Source organism: Bos mutus, chromosome 21, assembly GCF_027580195.1.
Source record: "Bos mutus isolate GX-2022 chromosome 21, NWIPB_WYAK_1.1, whole genome shotgun sequence".
Lineage (NCBI taxonomy): Eukaryota > Metazoa > Chordata > Mammalia > Artiodactyla > Bovidae > Bos > Bos mutus.
The window spans coordinates 49,446,419-49,463,953 of NC_091637.1; positions in this window are offsets into that span (position 1 = coordinate 49,446,419).

A 17,535-nucleotide genomic window follows, 5' to 3' on the forward strand; every position below is an offset into this window, starting at 1 on the left:
AGGAATCTCCACACTGTTCTCCATAGTGGCTGTACTAGTTTGCATTCCCACCAACAGTGTAAGAGGGTTCCCTTTTCTCCACACCCTCTCCAGCATTTATTATTTGTAGACTGTTGGATCGCAGCCATTCTGACTGGCGTGAAATGGTACCTCATTGTGGTTTTGATTTGCATTTCTCTGATAATGAGTGATGTTGAGCATCTTTTCATGTGTTTGTTAGCCCTCTGCATGTCTTCTTTGGAGAAATGTCTATTTAGTTCTTTGGCCCATTTTTTGATTGGGTCATTTATTTTTCTGAAGTTGAGCTGTAGGAGTTGCTTGTATATTTTTGAGATTAGTTGTTTGTCGGTTGCTTCATTTGCTATTATTTTCTCCCATTCTGAAGGCTGTCTTTTCATCTTGCTGGGGAATGTAGACATTGGGTTACAGTTAGTTGGTATACTGGTGGGAATTCAAATTTTTCTAAACTCATGGTAAGTATATTGTAAAATAACATATGTAAGAATTTTCAAAATTGGTTTGTTCAGTGTGGAGTATATTCAGCAGTATTTTTGACATTTTTATTTAGAAAAAGAGGAAGAGCTAAAGGAATTTTATAAGTTTTGTTACATAAAGGGTTGAAATATTGAGCGTTTGAACGTGAACTGCTGTTTGCCTGATTGGTAAACCAACACACTACAATTGATATCAAAGGGTTTCTCCTGTAATATTTTATCCCTGGACTGTCAAGTGAATTCTTTGCATGTTCACAATGGAAACCATTGATTAGCACTACATTTGTTTCTCCTTGTTTTAATTTGAACCCCACCACATGGATTTCTTTCCTTAGGAAAATCTCCTCTTTGGAGATCATGGTGTCACAGTGGTTGGTTCTTTTGTTTTTTTTTGTTTTTGTTTCAACACTTGTCTCCCTTCATATACAAAAGTACAATATGAAGCCTTCATTTAATCTTTGCAGTTCATCTCATTTCAAATGTTTATGGAAGAAGCACTTCATTGAAAGTAGTGCTGTAAATATTCTGCCATAGGAATACTTCTGTCTACATGCTTTCTCATTCAAGAACTTGCCATCACGCTGAGCAGGCTGCGTCTTTGACGGTGGGTGTCCCATTTTTATCCGCTACTCTTTATTTCATGGAGTCGTATCAACGCTATGAACGCAAGGCTGTGATATGGAACCAGAAGGCTGTTTGAACTTTTGAAACCTTGTGTGGGATTGATGGTGGTGCCGAGGCATGAGAGGCTAGTGTGAGTGAGAAAAGGAGAGAGCGCGTGCAGAGACTTGGTGGTGCATAATGGATATTTTTTAACTTGGCGAGATGTGTCTCTCAATCCTGTGGCTTTGGTGAGAGAGTGTGCAGAGAGCAAGGATAGCAAATAATGTACGAATGTTTTTGCATTCAAAGGACATCCACATCTGTTGGAAGACTTTTAAGTGAGTTTTGTTCTTAGATGACCCACGTTAGCTGAATGTGTTAAGTGAAACGATACTTGTATTTCCCCTACCCCTTTGTCAACTGCTGTGAATGCTGTATGGTGTGTGTTCTCTTCTGTTACTGATCTGTAAGTGTGGTAATGTGAACTGAAGCTGATGGGTTGAGAACATGGACTGAACTTGTGGTGTGCTTTGCAGGAGTGCTTGGAAGCAGAGTTCACCAGTGAGCTCGGGGTGTCTCAAAGCAGGGTGGAAGTTCTCATGTCTGTTAGCTACCCATAAGACTGCTGTTTGCTGCAGTTCTGTGTCCTGTGCTTAGATGCTTTTTATAAGAGTTGTCACTGTTGGAAATTCTTAAATAAAACTGATTTAAATTAAAAAAAAAATAAATTTTGATATATTTCTCCTAAAACACCCATCAATTCTGTTATTCTGTATTCTATTACACATATAAACTAAAAGAAAACAATCAAAACAAGAAAAACATTCCCAGGATTTTTTTTTTAATTTTTTTTAAATTTTATTTTATTTTTAAACTTTACATAATTGTAGTAGTTTTGCCAAATATCAAAATGAATCCACAACAGATATATTTTAACAAAAATAATTCTCTTGCAGTTTTATCTCTATTTTGGATGAGACTAATGGTATTTAAATGCATCTGTCACAATTTAGATTCTTAATGTCTCTTTATATAATAAAAAGTAATTCAACAAATTATACACCTGCATTTCCAAATCCAGAAAAACATGTTTATGAAGTTTGCTTCTCCAATAAGGTGGCTGGTTCAACATAGCTACATTAAAATTGCTATCCAATATAACTGTAATAACCAGTCATAATATACAATTTATAAAGACTGTCACATTTTCAGAAGAAATTACATAGGAAAAATGAAACCTACAAAAATACTAAAATTTCACTTACAATGATAAAGCTATCATTTTCAGGAGAGACCTGACCAAATGGAAAGAATATTCCTGGTTGTAGAACTGTGATGGTTAGGTTTTAAGTGTCAAATTTCCTTAGCTATAGTAGGCAGTTAACCAGATATTAATCTATGTGTTGCTGCTATGAAGGTGTTGGTAGATGTGGTAAACAGCTACAATCATTTGACTTACACAGTATTTTTCTTAATGATATGGATGAGGCCCATCTGTTGAAAGGTCTTAAGAGAAAAACTGTTTTCCTGAAGAAAAGAAAAGAAATTCCCCCTCAAGGCTGCAGTGTGAACTCTTACCAGAGAATTCCAGGCTGCTGGCAGGCCCTATGGACTTTTATGACAATCCTTGAGCATAACCCAATTCCTTGAAATCAGTCAAGGATACATAATGTGTGTGTGTGTGTGTGTGTGTATGTGTATCTGTATGTGTGTGTGTGTGTGTCTGTGTGTGTGTGTGTGTGTATTTCCTTACATATCCTACTGGTTCTGTTTATTTAGAGACCTTGACTGATTTAATACAGAAGTGCCTAATTGTATAAGGGTATTAATCTATCCCAGTTAAATAATTCTGAAATATGACTAAATTTGACAAAATTTTACCTGGAAAAACATATTGGAATGGTGAATATACAAATACCATAGAGGTCAGACCATTGATGACAACATAGCAACCAGCCCAAGAAGCCAAACCACTTCCAGTTTCCCTGAATGAGCAACCTACAATGGGAATTTTCTTGAAGACTTCTCTCCTTCTCTCTCCATCTGTTCTACTCCTCTGCCCGTCTTTGAGTTTCTGCCAAATCTTTAAGTCATGACAGCTGATTCCCTACGTATAGCAAGCTCTGAATAAATAGCCTCTTTTTTATTTCCACAGTTTTCCTGGAGGTTCCATGGAGATACGGTCGGCACTGCCAGTTGCTGTCAGTTTGTTCTCAACCAGGTATGAAATTCAGATGTTCGTAGGGGCCACTGGTGTCTCGTTACTCTTGGTTTATGGATTTCCTGTTCCAATGTGCTAAGTCAGCTTCAGGTTTGAACTCTAGTCTCTCTGCATTAAATGCCTTGGTTACTGTCTCAGTTTGGCACTCAGGATTTGTTACTAGTTTCAATTTGTTTGGCATCCTTGGAAGAAACAGGCAATTGTGTTTCATTCATTACTGCTCTTTTGTGCTTCTGTTTTTGTGTTGTGCTGTAAAACACTGTTGCATGTCATCCAGAAGAGAATCACAGGTTAAATCAGGAGTCACAGGTTGAATCGCAGTTTAAAACCAGACTTATAAGCTTAAAAACAAGCCTTATAAGCCTGTTGTTGGAGCTAGCCTTTGTAGACTGGTTGAGTTTGTGATTCTCATCAAACTAGTATCTGAGTGCTGTGGGTCACCAATAAAACTGGACGAGGTTATTTTTCCACCTAAAATTTTTGTTCTGAGAGCTTAGCTATGATACACTGAAAATATCTTCTCTAGTTGTCCATCTTCTGGGGGGTGCAAATTATCAGCTCTGTGTTTGGAGGTGGACATGATAAGGTTGGAAGTCCAACACATAAAGTACATACATAAATAATAATACAGTATTAATATATTTAAGATGTTAATAGTAGGCAAACTGGCTATCGGGTATATGGGAACACTTTACTATCTCCTCAACTTTTCTGTCAACCTAAAAATATTCTGAGATAAAAATTTTAGTTCCTCTTCAAAAAGCAATTGAAATATTTTTTGTGAGAATAGATTTTAACAAAATTAAATATTAAAAAAATTTAAAATATAAGTGAAGTAAGTATTGGGATCGCAAAGAGTCAGACATGACTTGGTGATTGAACAATAACAACAAATAATACCAACAGATATTTTTGTAAGTTCATGTTATGAAGATATGTGTCATTGCTGAAATAGAAAATGATGATAATTTCAATATAATTTAGAGGATAACAATAACTGAATGGAATTAAGAGATGATATCCACTGCTCTGTAAGCCTTAGAAGGAAAGTACCATTTCTTTAATCACCGGTATTCTTTAGCAAAAATTTTGCTAAAGTTTCCTGAACTGCATACTTCACTTCTGAAACTTAGTAGGATTGTCATGTATTACTCTTTCACTAGAGCATCAAGATAGCATTTTTCAAAGTAAGAAAGTGGAAGAAAGTAAAAGTGAAAGTCGCTCAGTCCTGTCTGACTCTTCGCGTCCCCTGGAATTCTCCAGGCCAGAATAGTGGAGTGGGTAGCCTTTCCCTTCTCCAGGGGATCTTCCCAACCCAAGGATTGAACCTGGGTCTCCTGCATTGCAGGCAGATTCTTTACCAGCTGAGCCACCAGGGAAGCAATGTATAGCTGGTATATTTATATAACAATGGACTTAAGCATGCCTGTTTTTATTTTTACATTTTTTGGAAGAAACCTGGTTGAAGATAGACTATTTGACATCTGCTTTTTACCCTTTTAAGTTCAAATTTTCTATATACTGGCTCTAAAAAGCCAGAAAAAAACAACCTTTCCTTCAAAAACATGTAGAATGACTGCTTACTATTGTGAAACTTCAGATTTATCTGTTTTAGTACATATGTAACACTATGCATTTAGACTACGTACTTCCGGAATGTAACCTACAAGGGAATAGCTGAGACTGTTTACTACTTCAGCAGTGCCTAGGACAATCTCTTACTCAGTTTATAAACAGTACTTTATAATAATTCCTAATATTATAGCTCCAGTGGCTGCATTCATTTGAATCATATAATGTTTATGTAAGTATTAGGTAAACAAAATATGACTCTTGGTAGTTCAGCCATGATTCCCTTTGAAGGGTCTGAAAGATATAGATTAGGAAGGACTATATAATGTAAACCAGAGTCTTAGCAAAGTTATATTTGCATATTTGTCCATGGGATTTTGAAAAATATTTATTCATAATAATAAATGTATTTATATATAATTTAACTTCAACTATTTACCTGGTTTGATTTTCTGTTTATTGATCTTTCAGTAAAATATAGTCAAGTCTACAGAAAAATCATAATCATAGTATTAGCTAGGTGAAATGGAAATAAAATTTTTATTAAAAAAACACTACATCCATTTTGTACCTACTCTTCCTTTCTATTAATATTTGTATTAATACTTACTTTTATTGAACTTAAAAAACTGAACTCCATTTTTGTTTATTTCATATAATGTAGAGTACTGATAGAGTTTTCTAAATATTTGCAATTTCACCTAACCTAATCTCATATGCATATACTACATGATAATTGGATTCTTAGATTTTTTTTTTTTTTTTTTTAAATTTTTTAATTTAGATTTAATTTAGATTTTTTAAAAATACGTTTGTTATGTTTTAAGGAAAATGAGTCTACAATTTAATTCTTTTTGACAATAGAGGTGATCTAAGGAAAAACTCTCCACTGAGAGATTTGTTTCACAAAATTTTTATATAATGGGATATCAAATCACAGGAGAGTGTATATTTGAAATGTTGCCCTGGTGTGGGTAGGAAGCTCAGATGATTAATGAAAATATATTTGCAACTTTGTTTACCCATGTCTAAAAGCCCCCAAACACTCTGTGAATTCTAGTGACTGCAATATCATCATTACCTAATTTGATCTGAAATTGTACAACACTCTTAATTTGTTTGACTTTCTTTGCTTGTAAATGGAAAGAGAGAAATTTATAACCTATGTAACTTTTATTTTCTTAAAATCATGCTGGGTTTCTCATCGTTACCATCACTTGCTCTGACAGTGCTCTCACTATTAATACAGAGAGTGCATGAAACAAACATTCAAGAAAGTTTAAACTTTTACAACAGGAAGCCATATGGAAACGGGATGATTTTTTACAGTGGAGAAAACTGAGCTGACCAGCCAATTAACAGAGAATATTTATTAAACAATATTTTTTAACAGTTTCATAAAACCTCAAGCCAATAGGAACAGAGCTCTCTACCTGGGATTAGACTCAGACAGTTTTGACCATTTTATTTCTGCCTACATCAGAAATGTGATTAAACACTGTTGACATTTATTTTATTCAGTAGCTACATTGGGCTTTTTACCTGCATGGCTCTGAAGAATACAAATTGTTTGACTCAAGCTCAGCTGTAACATCAGGATTGGGAAACAAAATAGTTTATGGTGTAAAATAGATGTTCTCTTATCCTAGAGCAGGACCTAACAATACTTCAGTGATAATGGAATAAAACACATGAATAACTAGAAGGCCAACCCATTAGAAACGGAGATGGAGGGATATCATATTATCATCAATATAATTAGGACAGAGAGCTACATAATGACTGTAATCATTTTCTAAGCATATTTTCATTCAGAAATCAGAAGAATGAGTAGTTATAGCATATAGTACAATACAACCAGCACTGAAAATACTAAGGAAATAAAACAATTTACTAATTTATGTGTGCTCACAACTCACTAAAGGAGACCAACAATAAAACAAGTTCATTAGTATTTACTTTGATAATGGAGAGGGCATGGTTTTCAAACCACTGCCATTCTGTAGGAATAGCAAGTAACTCAAATTGGTCTACAGGGGAAGATGCTAAGGAACTGTGCTGGGAGGTACTACTTGAGTTGAACATTAAAGGACAAGAATTAGATTTCCAGAGTAGTTGTAGAAAACATTTCAGTGGATGGTAGCAGAATAGACAACATTTGCAGAGGCATGAAAAGGCATAGTTTTGGGGGGTAAAACTTATTTGAGGGTAATTTGCCTGGTGATAAGACTGGACAGAGAATTGGAAGTGAGTTAATCAACTATTTACATATACTTCTGTTTCATCCATAACACATAGATAGCCTCCTGTATTAATCAGAATTCTCCGAGAAACAGAACCAATATGGGGTATGTATGTTCTGTGCTCTGTGTGTGTGTGTGTGTCTGCGAATGTGGGGAGAGAGTTACTTTTAGAAATTGTTTCACATAATTTTGGAGGATAGCAAGTCCAAAATCCATAGGGTAGGCTAACAGGCTGGAGACCAAGGGAATAGAGTGAATGTTGCAACTCAAGTGTATTTAAAGCCAATTTGAATACACATTCTCCCTTTTTTTAAGGGGTACTTTGCCACCTAGATAGCATATTCAAAAGCAGATACATTACATTGCCAAACAAATGTCCATCTAGTCAAGGCTATGGTTTTTCCAGTAGTCATGTATGGATGTGAGAGTTGGACTGTGAAGAAAGCTGAGCACTAAAGAATTGATGTTTTTGAACTGTGGTGTTGGAGAAGACTCTTGAGAGTCCCTTGGACTGCAAGGAGATCCAACCAGTCCATTCTAAAGGAGATCAGTCCTGGGTGTTCTTCGGAAGGAATGATGTTAAAGCTGAAACTCCAATACTTTGGCCACCTCATGTGAAGAGTTGACACATTGGAAAAGACTCTGATGCTGGGAGGGACTGGGGGCAGGAGGAGAAGGGGATGCCAGAGGATGAGATGGCTGGATGGCATCACTGACTCAATGGACGTGAGTCTGAGTGAACTCTAGGAGTTGGTGATGGACAGGGAGGCCTGGCGTGCTGCGATTCGTGGGGTTGCGAAGAGTCAGACATGACTGAGTAACTGAACTTAACTGAACTTGCCTCTTTTCTTTTAAGGGCTTCAGTCTGTTGGATGAAGTCTGCCCACATTAAGGCTAATAATCTACATAACTTAATGTCTACAGACCATGGCCTAGCTAAGTTGACATAAATTAGTCATGATGAATTCACCCTTTGTCAACTTGATACCCATAAGCATTTCTAGTTTTGATCTCTAAAGAAGATAACAGTATTATACTTCTGTTTTACATGATGTACCTGTTCAGTATACAACAGAAAACACACTAACCTTTGGACAGAAAAGGATAAAAAGTCCTTGGGTGATGTTTACTCTTCTCTGTGATATCCTATAATTTAAATACTGTGATATAAAGTCAGTGCGTCTTATGTTATATGATAAGGGTGTAATAAGGGACAAAACAGATATTTCCTAGATAGGTAGGCAGATAGATGTAAACATACACACAGATATAACCATATTCATAGAAAATAAGAAGGAAATACTCATAGTAATCACAGTCCTCATTTCTGTAACTGGTGATGTGGTCACGTGCAATATGCTAAGTCACTCAGTCGTGTCCGACCCTTGGCAACCCCATGGTTGCAAGAAAGTTTAAGACTATAAAGTTTAAGTACTATAGCCTGCCAAGTTCCTCTGTCAAGGGGATTCTCCAGGCAAGAACGCTGGAGTGGGTTGCCATTTCCTACTCCAGGGGATCTTCTCCACCCAGGGGGATCAAACCTCTGTCTCCTACGTCTCCTACATTGACAGGTGAGTTCTTTACCACCAGCACCATCTGGGAAGCCCAATGTGGTCATAGCTCTTATTTATAACTGCCTTTTTCCATTACACATTCCATGTTCCCTTTAGAGTTAAAAAGCACCTCAAATGGTTGTGATTCTTTACCTGAAATGTGGGTAAGGATGATCCAAACCTTGATTCCTGAAGAGTCTGGACCTTTAGTAGTCCTGTCTGAATTGGCTTGTTATAGTCTTCCATTGACTTTAATCACAAGTCATAGTAAAACTAACATTCTAAGTGATCTCTTGTATTCCAGACATGTTTTTTCCATATCTCTATTGTGGGATAGCTATCCAATTTCCCCTTCATAATTAGGATCAGTCAACCCAACCAGAGTGGTAACTCTTTTCTTTGCCTGCTGATTCAAAGACACGAGAAACCCAAAGTGGCTGGGTGGCAATCTTAACTTCCTATTCAGTGGAATCATTGTTGTGTCTCCTGGTGGAAGCATTCCTCCCTTTGGAACTACTACTTCTAAGCCAGAAATTCATAGTCATGGCAATAAGAAGCAACTGTTTTGCTAGTGGGTCACTGGGGTCAGTGAGTGATGCCGCTTATATTTCCACCCTTTGATCCCTGGACCTGTGAATCCTGGCTGTGGGAGAAACAGTGCCACATATTGCACACTGATTCAGAGCACATGCAGCCTCCTGGAGAACTTTGCCATAACCCTGCAAAATATTGTCACCTAACTGACATAGTAACTGAGTATTTAAAAGTCAATTCTACCATTATCTCAAGCCAGGTGCTTCAGACTGGTGGGAAACATGGTAAGTCCAGTGAATTACAAGAGTATGGGCCCATTGCTGCACTTATTTTTGCTGTGAAGTGAGTTCCTTGATCAGAAGCAATGCTGTGTGGAATACCATTACAGTAGATGTGGCATTCTGTAAGTCCACAGATAGTAAACGGTGGCAAATACACTGCATGCAGGAAAATCAGATCCACAGATGGAGAAAATGGCCATGCCAACAAGGAAAAAAAAAATCACCTCCACAGCAGAAGCTGTACAGGGTAATTAACTTGCTATCAAGTAGCTGGCTGACCATCCGTGAGGAAAGGTGCCATGTTGAGGGGCTCAGCTGCTGTCATACTGGACACAGCATTGGCTATAGCCAGGTTGGCCTTGGCGAGTGGCAGTCTACATGCTCAACTCACGGATTACCTCTATCCCTGCCACCATTTTATTAATGGTGGAATATAGCAGCAGAAGTGTCTTGTTTTAATTATATTACATATGTGAGAAAAATATTTTATCAACTTTAATGTTGAACTTTATCACCCTTTGCAATGTTAAGAAGTATGCCAATGCTCAACTTTTATTTTTTATGAATACTTTCATGAAGTAATATTTAGAAATATTTATCTCGTTTGTGTAAAATCTCACTTTGGCTTCTGATGTAAGAGTTAGTGTTTTAATTCAAAGTGGTATATTCAAAATCAGTTAATAATAAGATGTAAAATGTCTAGAAAAGTCTCAGAAAAAAAGTAAATGCACCAACCAACATACACAAGCATATTTTGCTTTGTTTCAATAATGAAACATGTGTGGCATATTTATTACAGTTTAAGAGCACAGCCATCAACAGCACCGTTTTTGTTCAGTGTCAAACAAACCTTGATGTGTAAATAACAGGGTTATTCCATCTATCAAGTCCTGATGTTCTTTCAGGCTTGTAATTATTAGTTTGGAAAGCATCAAAAAACTGGTAATTTTATTATGCATTTTTTATAGTTTGATTCATTTTCTGTCCATCATACCAAAAAGAACAAATAATAAATCTTGGTCCTCTTCAATAATTGCAATTTTCTTGCTTCACTACAGTTTTAAACCTAATAAATCAAAGATACCTTCAACAAGAAAAAGAGAAGGCACAGTATTTTTAAATTTTCTGAGTGAGAATTTTATTTAATTTGAGGATCTTAGAAGAAGTCACATATACTATACCTGCAGGTTCTACTATTTAACTTTTAAAATTCAAAGTAAAAATAAACAAAAGTGAAATGACCTAGGTATCTCATTTAGTAAATCTAGTGGTATTTTAAAGCACAGGCACCAGTTCGCATTAAACACTGTTACTTCTGTGGCTGTGTTGAAATGATTTAGGGTAATGCGTGGTTATGACTTGTTTTAATGACAGGGAAGTTTAGATTATGGCTTGATATAGGGTCAATACAGTTCTGTTTACTTATTTTACTGTAGAAAATCCCTTTAGCTATTTTATTCTTTAATTTGATTGACTTTCCCTAGTTTTATGCAGAAAAGCTTTTATATGGTTCTTAGATACATCAGGAAATGAAATACAGAAAACTCCCTGTCTTTGTGAAGAAACATAAGTAAAAATACATATTACAAGTATATATATTTTGTAGGATGTTAGAAAACAAAGTGCTTTGGGGAAAGTAGATCAGGATAAGGGCTAAGAAGAATTAGATGTGTATGGAGGAGGATGGTTTGAGTAGACCTAGTTGAGAAGATAGCATTTGATTACACACCAGTATTTGTACTGAAAATTCCCTTTGCTGACTTAACACATGACCTCAGTCATAATCAATTTTATCACACGTCTATGCAACAAAAATGAATCTATAATATTAGAAATAATATTCTCAAGCAGGATGGGCTTCAGATGACTTTCTTTTTCGATTATTTTCTTTACTGGCAATTAATAAATGTTAAGATTTAGTTTCAAATGCCTAGTATACTTTGAGAATTATTTCTGTTTTCTAGCAGAAAAGTTGACTGCATTGATAGAGTGAATATTATGGGAAATCTGCAGTATTTTAATGAACTTCCAAGGTTCTGAAACTTCCTCAATGGTTGTCTGAGTCAAAGCCATTCCAGTATCAGATTCTTCTATTTTGCTTATATGCATGTGTGTGTATATGTATGTTTATTTTTTGTTTTGTTTTCTTAAGTGAAATTTCCTTTTAATGATACATGATGGAAGTGAGGCTCTTGTCCATGGATTTCTGCTAATTGCAGTTTTTTAGGTTTAACTTGAAATAAATGTTGAAATGTGCTTCAAAAAGAGTAATTTATTTTTAATGAGACTGGGAGAAGTACAAATGGCTTTTAATCCTTAAACAAAATTACAGTTCAGGCCAGCAAACTGAATAAAGTAAGCAAAATATTCACTTTCAGTTCTAAACTATTTATATTGAGTTATAACTTTTATTAAATGCATAAGATGTATTTCTATATTCCCATTTATTTTTTTTAATTAACTTATTTTTTACTGAAGGATAATTGCTTTATAGAATTGTGCTATTTTCTGTCAAGCCTCAACATGAATCAGCCATAGGTATACATATATCCTCTCCCTTTTGAACCTCCCTCCCATCTCCCTCGCCATCCCACCCCTCTAGGTTGATAACAGAACCCCTGTTTGAGTTTCCTGAGCCAAACAGCAAATTCCTGTTGGCTATCTATTTTACATATGGTAATATAAGCTTCCATGTTACTCTTTCCCTACATCTCACCCTCTTCTCCCCTTTCCCGTATATTCTCGATTATTTTATGCTATATTTATGTGGCATTAAAAGTAAGTTATATAGGGATTTTTATAGATAATCCAAATATCAGTAAGCACTGATACCAAAATGAACTGTAAAAAGTGAATTGGAAAATGGAATACAGAAAAATTCTCCTTTTTTTTTTTTTTTTTGTTTTTAATGGTTAGGCTTTGTTGGAATCAAGGATGAGCCAGATGAATGTGGGTGAGTGGAGGAGGAGAGTAGAGATGTTTGAGGTATATGTAACATCTCTGCAAAAATACTGGGAAAATAGCATATTACATTCAGGGCATATCAATAAGGGAGAGGATCAAAAGATGTTGGAAAGTTAAGTAGAAATCCAACTGTGGCTCAGCTGGTAAAGAATCTGCCTGCAATTCGGGAGACATGGGTTCGATCTCTGGGTTGGGAAGATCCCCTGGAGAAGGGAAAGGCTACCTACTCTAGTATTCTGAACCTGGAAAATTCCATGGACTGTATAATCCATGGGGTTGCAAAGAGTCAGATATGACTGAATGACTTTCACTTTCACTTTGGGGTTTACCTTGTAACTCAGTTGGTAAAGAATCTGCCTGCAGTGCAGGAGACCTGGGTTCAATCCCTGGGTTGGGAAGATCCCCTGGAGAAGGAAATGGTAACCCACTTCAGTATCATTGCCTGGAAAATCTCATGGCCAGAGGAGCCTGGTGAGCTGAAGTCCACGGGGTCGCAAAGAGTCGAGCACAACTGAGCGACTGACAAGATAACAAGAAGATATTTAAGACTATTTTAAACTATTTTTTTTTTTCAGTTTTGAGAAATAATTGACATAAAGCACTGTGTAAGTTTAAGGTGTACAGCATGGTAGTTTGATTCACATATATTGCGAAGTGATTGTCACAGTAGGTTTAGTTATCATTTCATCATCTCATCAGTTCAGTTCAGTTGCTCAGTTGTATCTGACTCTCCGTGACCCCATGAACCGCAGCACGAAAAAGAAAAATAAGTTCTTGTAATGAGAACTCTTAGAATCTGCCCTTTTAACAACTTTCCTGGATGTCATACAGCAGTGTTAACCACAGTCATTATGTTGTACATCTCTAGTACTTATTTATTTTATAACTGAAAGGTTTTACCTTTTACTACCTTCTTCTCCAATTTCTCCCTTCCCTACTCCTACCTCTGGTAACCACAAATCTGATCTCTTTTCTATGAGTTGACTTTTTTTTTTTTTTAATTCCACTTGTAATATCACACAATATTTGTTTCTTTCTGTCTGATTTATTTCACTTAGCAACATCCCTTTAGGTCTATCTATGTTATCACAATGGAAGGATTATCTTTTTTTTTTCTTATGAATGACTAATATTCTGTTATGTATAAATGTCCTATATCTTCTTTATCCATTCATCCACTGCTGGATACCTGAGCTTGTTTCCATGTCTTGGCTGTTGTAAATAATGCTACTCTGAACATTAGGAGGCAGATAACTTTTTGGGTTTTTGATTTTATTTCATATTAGATATACACTCATAAGTGAAATTGCTGAATCATATGGTAGTTCTATATTTAATTTTTTGAGGAGTGTCCATAATGCTTGACACAGTGACTATACTAATTTATAATCCCTTCAACAGTGCATAAAGTTTCCCTTTCCCCCACATCCTCATCCACATTTATTTTCACTTATTTTTGATGAGTTTTCCTGGTAGCTCAGCGGTAAAGAATCTGCCTGCCAATGCAAGAGATGCTGATTCGATCCCTGGGTTGGGAAGATCCCCTGGAGAAGGAAAATGGCAACCCACTCTAGGATTCTTGCCAAGACGATCACACAGACAGAGCAGCCTGGCAGGCTACAGTCCATGGGGTCATAAAAGAGTCAGACAGGACTTAGTGACTAAACAGCAACAACAAGTCTTTTTGATGGTGGCCATTCTAACAGGTGTGAGGTGACATCTCATTTTGGTTTTCATTGGCATTTTCATGATGACTAGTGATGGTGAGCATATTTTCATGTATAGACTTACATCACTCTTCTGTGCTTCGCTTTGTTGTACTTCTCAGATTCTGTATTTTTTTTTTTTTTTTTACACATTGAATGTAGCAACACTGTATTGAGCAACACTACTGGTTCCAGTGTTTTCAACAGCAGTTTTTCAGTTTGTGTCTCTGTCACATTTGGTCATTCTCGTGACTATTTCAAAAATTTTCACCATTATTGTATTTGTTGTGGTTATATGATCAGTAAATATTGACGCTGCTATTGCAAAAAAGATTATGACTCATAGAAGACTCACCTTATGATTAGCATTTTTGAGCAATGACATATTGTTTAATGAAGGTATATATATTGTTTTCTTAGACATAATGCTACTACACACTTAATTATAGTATAGAGTAAAAATAACTTTTATGTATGCCTTGAGAAGCCAAAAATTTGCATGACATACCTTTGATATTTGCTTTTATTGATGTGGTCTGGAACCAAACTCCCAATATCTCCAAAGTATGTTTGTGTCTGTAGGCCATTTGTATATCTTCTTTGAAAAAATGTCTAGACATTTTTCCTTTGCCCCAATTTTAATTGGATTATTTGGGGTGGGGTTTTTTGTTTTTGTTATTAAATATTTATTATTAACCCCTTTACGGATGTGTTGTTGTTGTTTAGTTGCTAAGTCATGTTCGAATCCTTTGCAACTCCATGGATTGTAGCCTACCAGAGTCCTCTGTTCATGGGATTTCCCAGGCAAGAATACTAGAGTGGGTTGCCATTTCTTTCTCCAGGGTATTTTCCTGACCCAGGGATTGAACCCACATCTCCTGCTTGGCAGGTGGATTCTTTACCACTGAGCCACCTGGGAACAGATATGGTTAATAGTCCCCCCCGCCGCCCGCCATACGTAGGTACTCTTCATTTGGGAGACAGTTTCCTTTGCTGTGCAGAAGCCTTTTAGTCTGAAGTAGTCTCATTTACCTATCTTCTTGAATCTGTAGATAACTTTTGGTAGTATTGACATTTTAACAATTAATTCTTCCAATTTATGAACACATACCTTTCCATTTGTTAGTACCTTCTTTGATTTCTTTAATCAGTGTCTTGTTTTTGCAGTAGGGATCTTTCACTTGGTTAAACTTACTCCTAAATATTTTATTGTTCTTGATGCTATTGCAAATGTGATCATTTCTTTCTTTCTTTCTTTTTTTTCAGAAAACTTTTTGTTGGTATATGGAAACATTGTTAATTTTCTATGTTAATTTCCTACCCTGCAACTTTATTGAAGTCATTAGTTTTAACAGTTTTAATTTTTTTTTTTTTTTGGTTCAGTCTCAAGGATTTTTCAAAAGTAGAGACATTACTTTGCCAACAAAGGTCTGTCTAGTGAAGGCTATGGTTTTTCCTGTGGTCATGTATGGATGTGAGAGTTGGACTATGAAGAAGGCTGAGTGCCAAAGAATTGACACTTTTGAACTGTGGTGTTGGAGAAGACTCTTGACAGTCCCTTGGACTAAAAGGAGATCCAACCAGTCCATTCTGAAGGAGATCAGCCCTGGGATTTCTTTGGAAGGACTGATGCTAAAGCTGAAACTCCAGTACTTTGGCCACCTCATGCGAAGAGTTGACTCATTGGAAAAGACTCTGATGCTGGGAGGGATTGGGGGCAGGAGGAGAAGGGGACAACAGAGGATGAGATGGCTGGATGGCATCACTGACTCGATGGACGTGAGTCTGAGTGAACTCTGGAAGTTGGTGATGGACAGGGGGGCCTGGCGTGCTGCGATTCATGGGGTCACAAAGAGTCGGACACGACTGAGTGACTGAACTGAACTGAACAAGGATTTTTTAATACATCAAGTCCATGTAATCTGAAAGTAGAGTTAGTTTTACTCCTTCCTTTCTAATTCTTTTCTTTTCTTTCCTGGTTGCTCCAGATAGGACTTCCAGTACTGTGTTGATTGGATGTAGTGAGAGATCTTGCCTTGTTCCTGATCTTAGAGGAAATTCTTTCAGCCTTTCACCATTGAGTATGATGTTAGCTATGGGCTTGTCATATATATTCTTTGTTATACTGAGATATGTCTCTTTTTAAGTGTTTCTATCATGAATGGATATTGAATTTTGTCAGATACTTTTTCTGCATCTATTAAGATCATGAAATCATTTTTTCTTTCATTCTATTAATGTAATGTATCATATTGATTAATTTGTGTATGTTGAACCATCAGCATCTCAAGGATAATTCACAGTTGAAAGTGATGAATAACAGTTTTAATGTGATGCTGAATTTGGTTTAGTATGATTTTTTGAGAATTTTTACGTCTGTATCCATCAAGGATATTGGCCTATAGTTTTATTTTCTAGTATTGTCTTTGTCTGAAAGTGTTATCAGGATAATGCTGGCCTTGAAAACAAGCATAGGTGTGTTCCCTTCTCTTCAGCTTTTTGGAAGGTTTTGAGAAGGATTGACATTAATTCTTTAATTGTCTGGAATAATTTACTAATGAAGCCATCTGATGCTGAGATTTTCTTTACCAAGAGATTTTTAGTCACTGGCTTAATCTCCTTACTAATCATTAGGCTACTCAGGTTTTCTCTTTGTTATTAACTCATTCTTGGTAGGTTGTCGCTATGAATTTTTCCGTTTCTTCTACGTTGTCCAGTTTGTTGATGTATAGTTTTCCATGGTAACCTCTTTTTTTCCTTGTGTTTTTGTGATACCAGTTGTAATGTTCCCTTTTTCAAAATTATAAATTTGTTGATCTTGGTCATTCCTCCTCGTTTTTTTTAGTGTAGTTAAGGATTTGTCAATTTCGTTTATGTTTTCAAAGGAGCAACTCTTAATTTGGTTAAAGTTTCCTATTGCTTTTGTATTCTTCATTTTGTTTATTTCTGCCCTAATCTCTATTGTTTCCTTCCTTCTGCTAACTTTGAGCTCAATCTTTTCTCTTTTTAAATTATCTTTAAGGTGTAGTGTTACATTGTTTCCTTGGAATTTTTCTTGCTTCTTAACATAGGCATTTATTGCTATGAACTTTTCTCTTAGAAGTGTTTTTGTTGAACCCCATAAATTCAGGTATGTTGTGTTTCCATTTCTGTTTGTCTCAAGAAATTTTTTATTTCCCCTTTAATTTCTTTTCAATTTATTGGTTGTTTAAATAAATGTTTAATTCCCACTTATTTGTGAATTTTAAAATTTTCCTCTTTTTATTGATTTCTAGTGTTATGCTATTCTGACCAAAAGAGATACTTGGTATGATTTCTGTCTTCTTGATTTGCTAATTTGATTTTGTGGTCTGACAATTGGTCT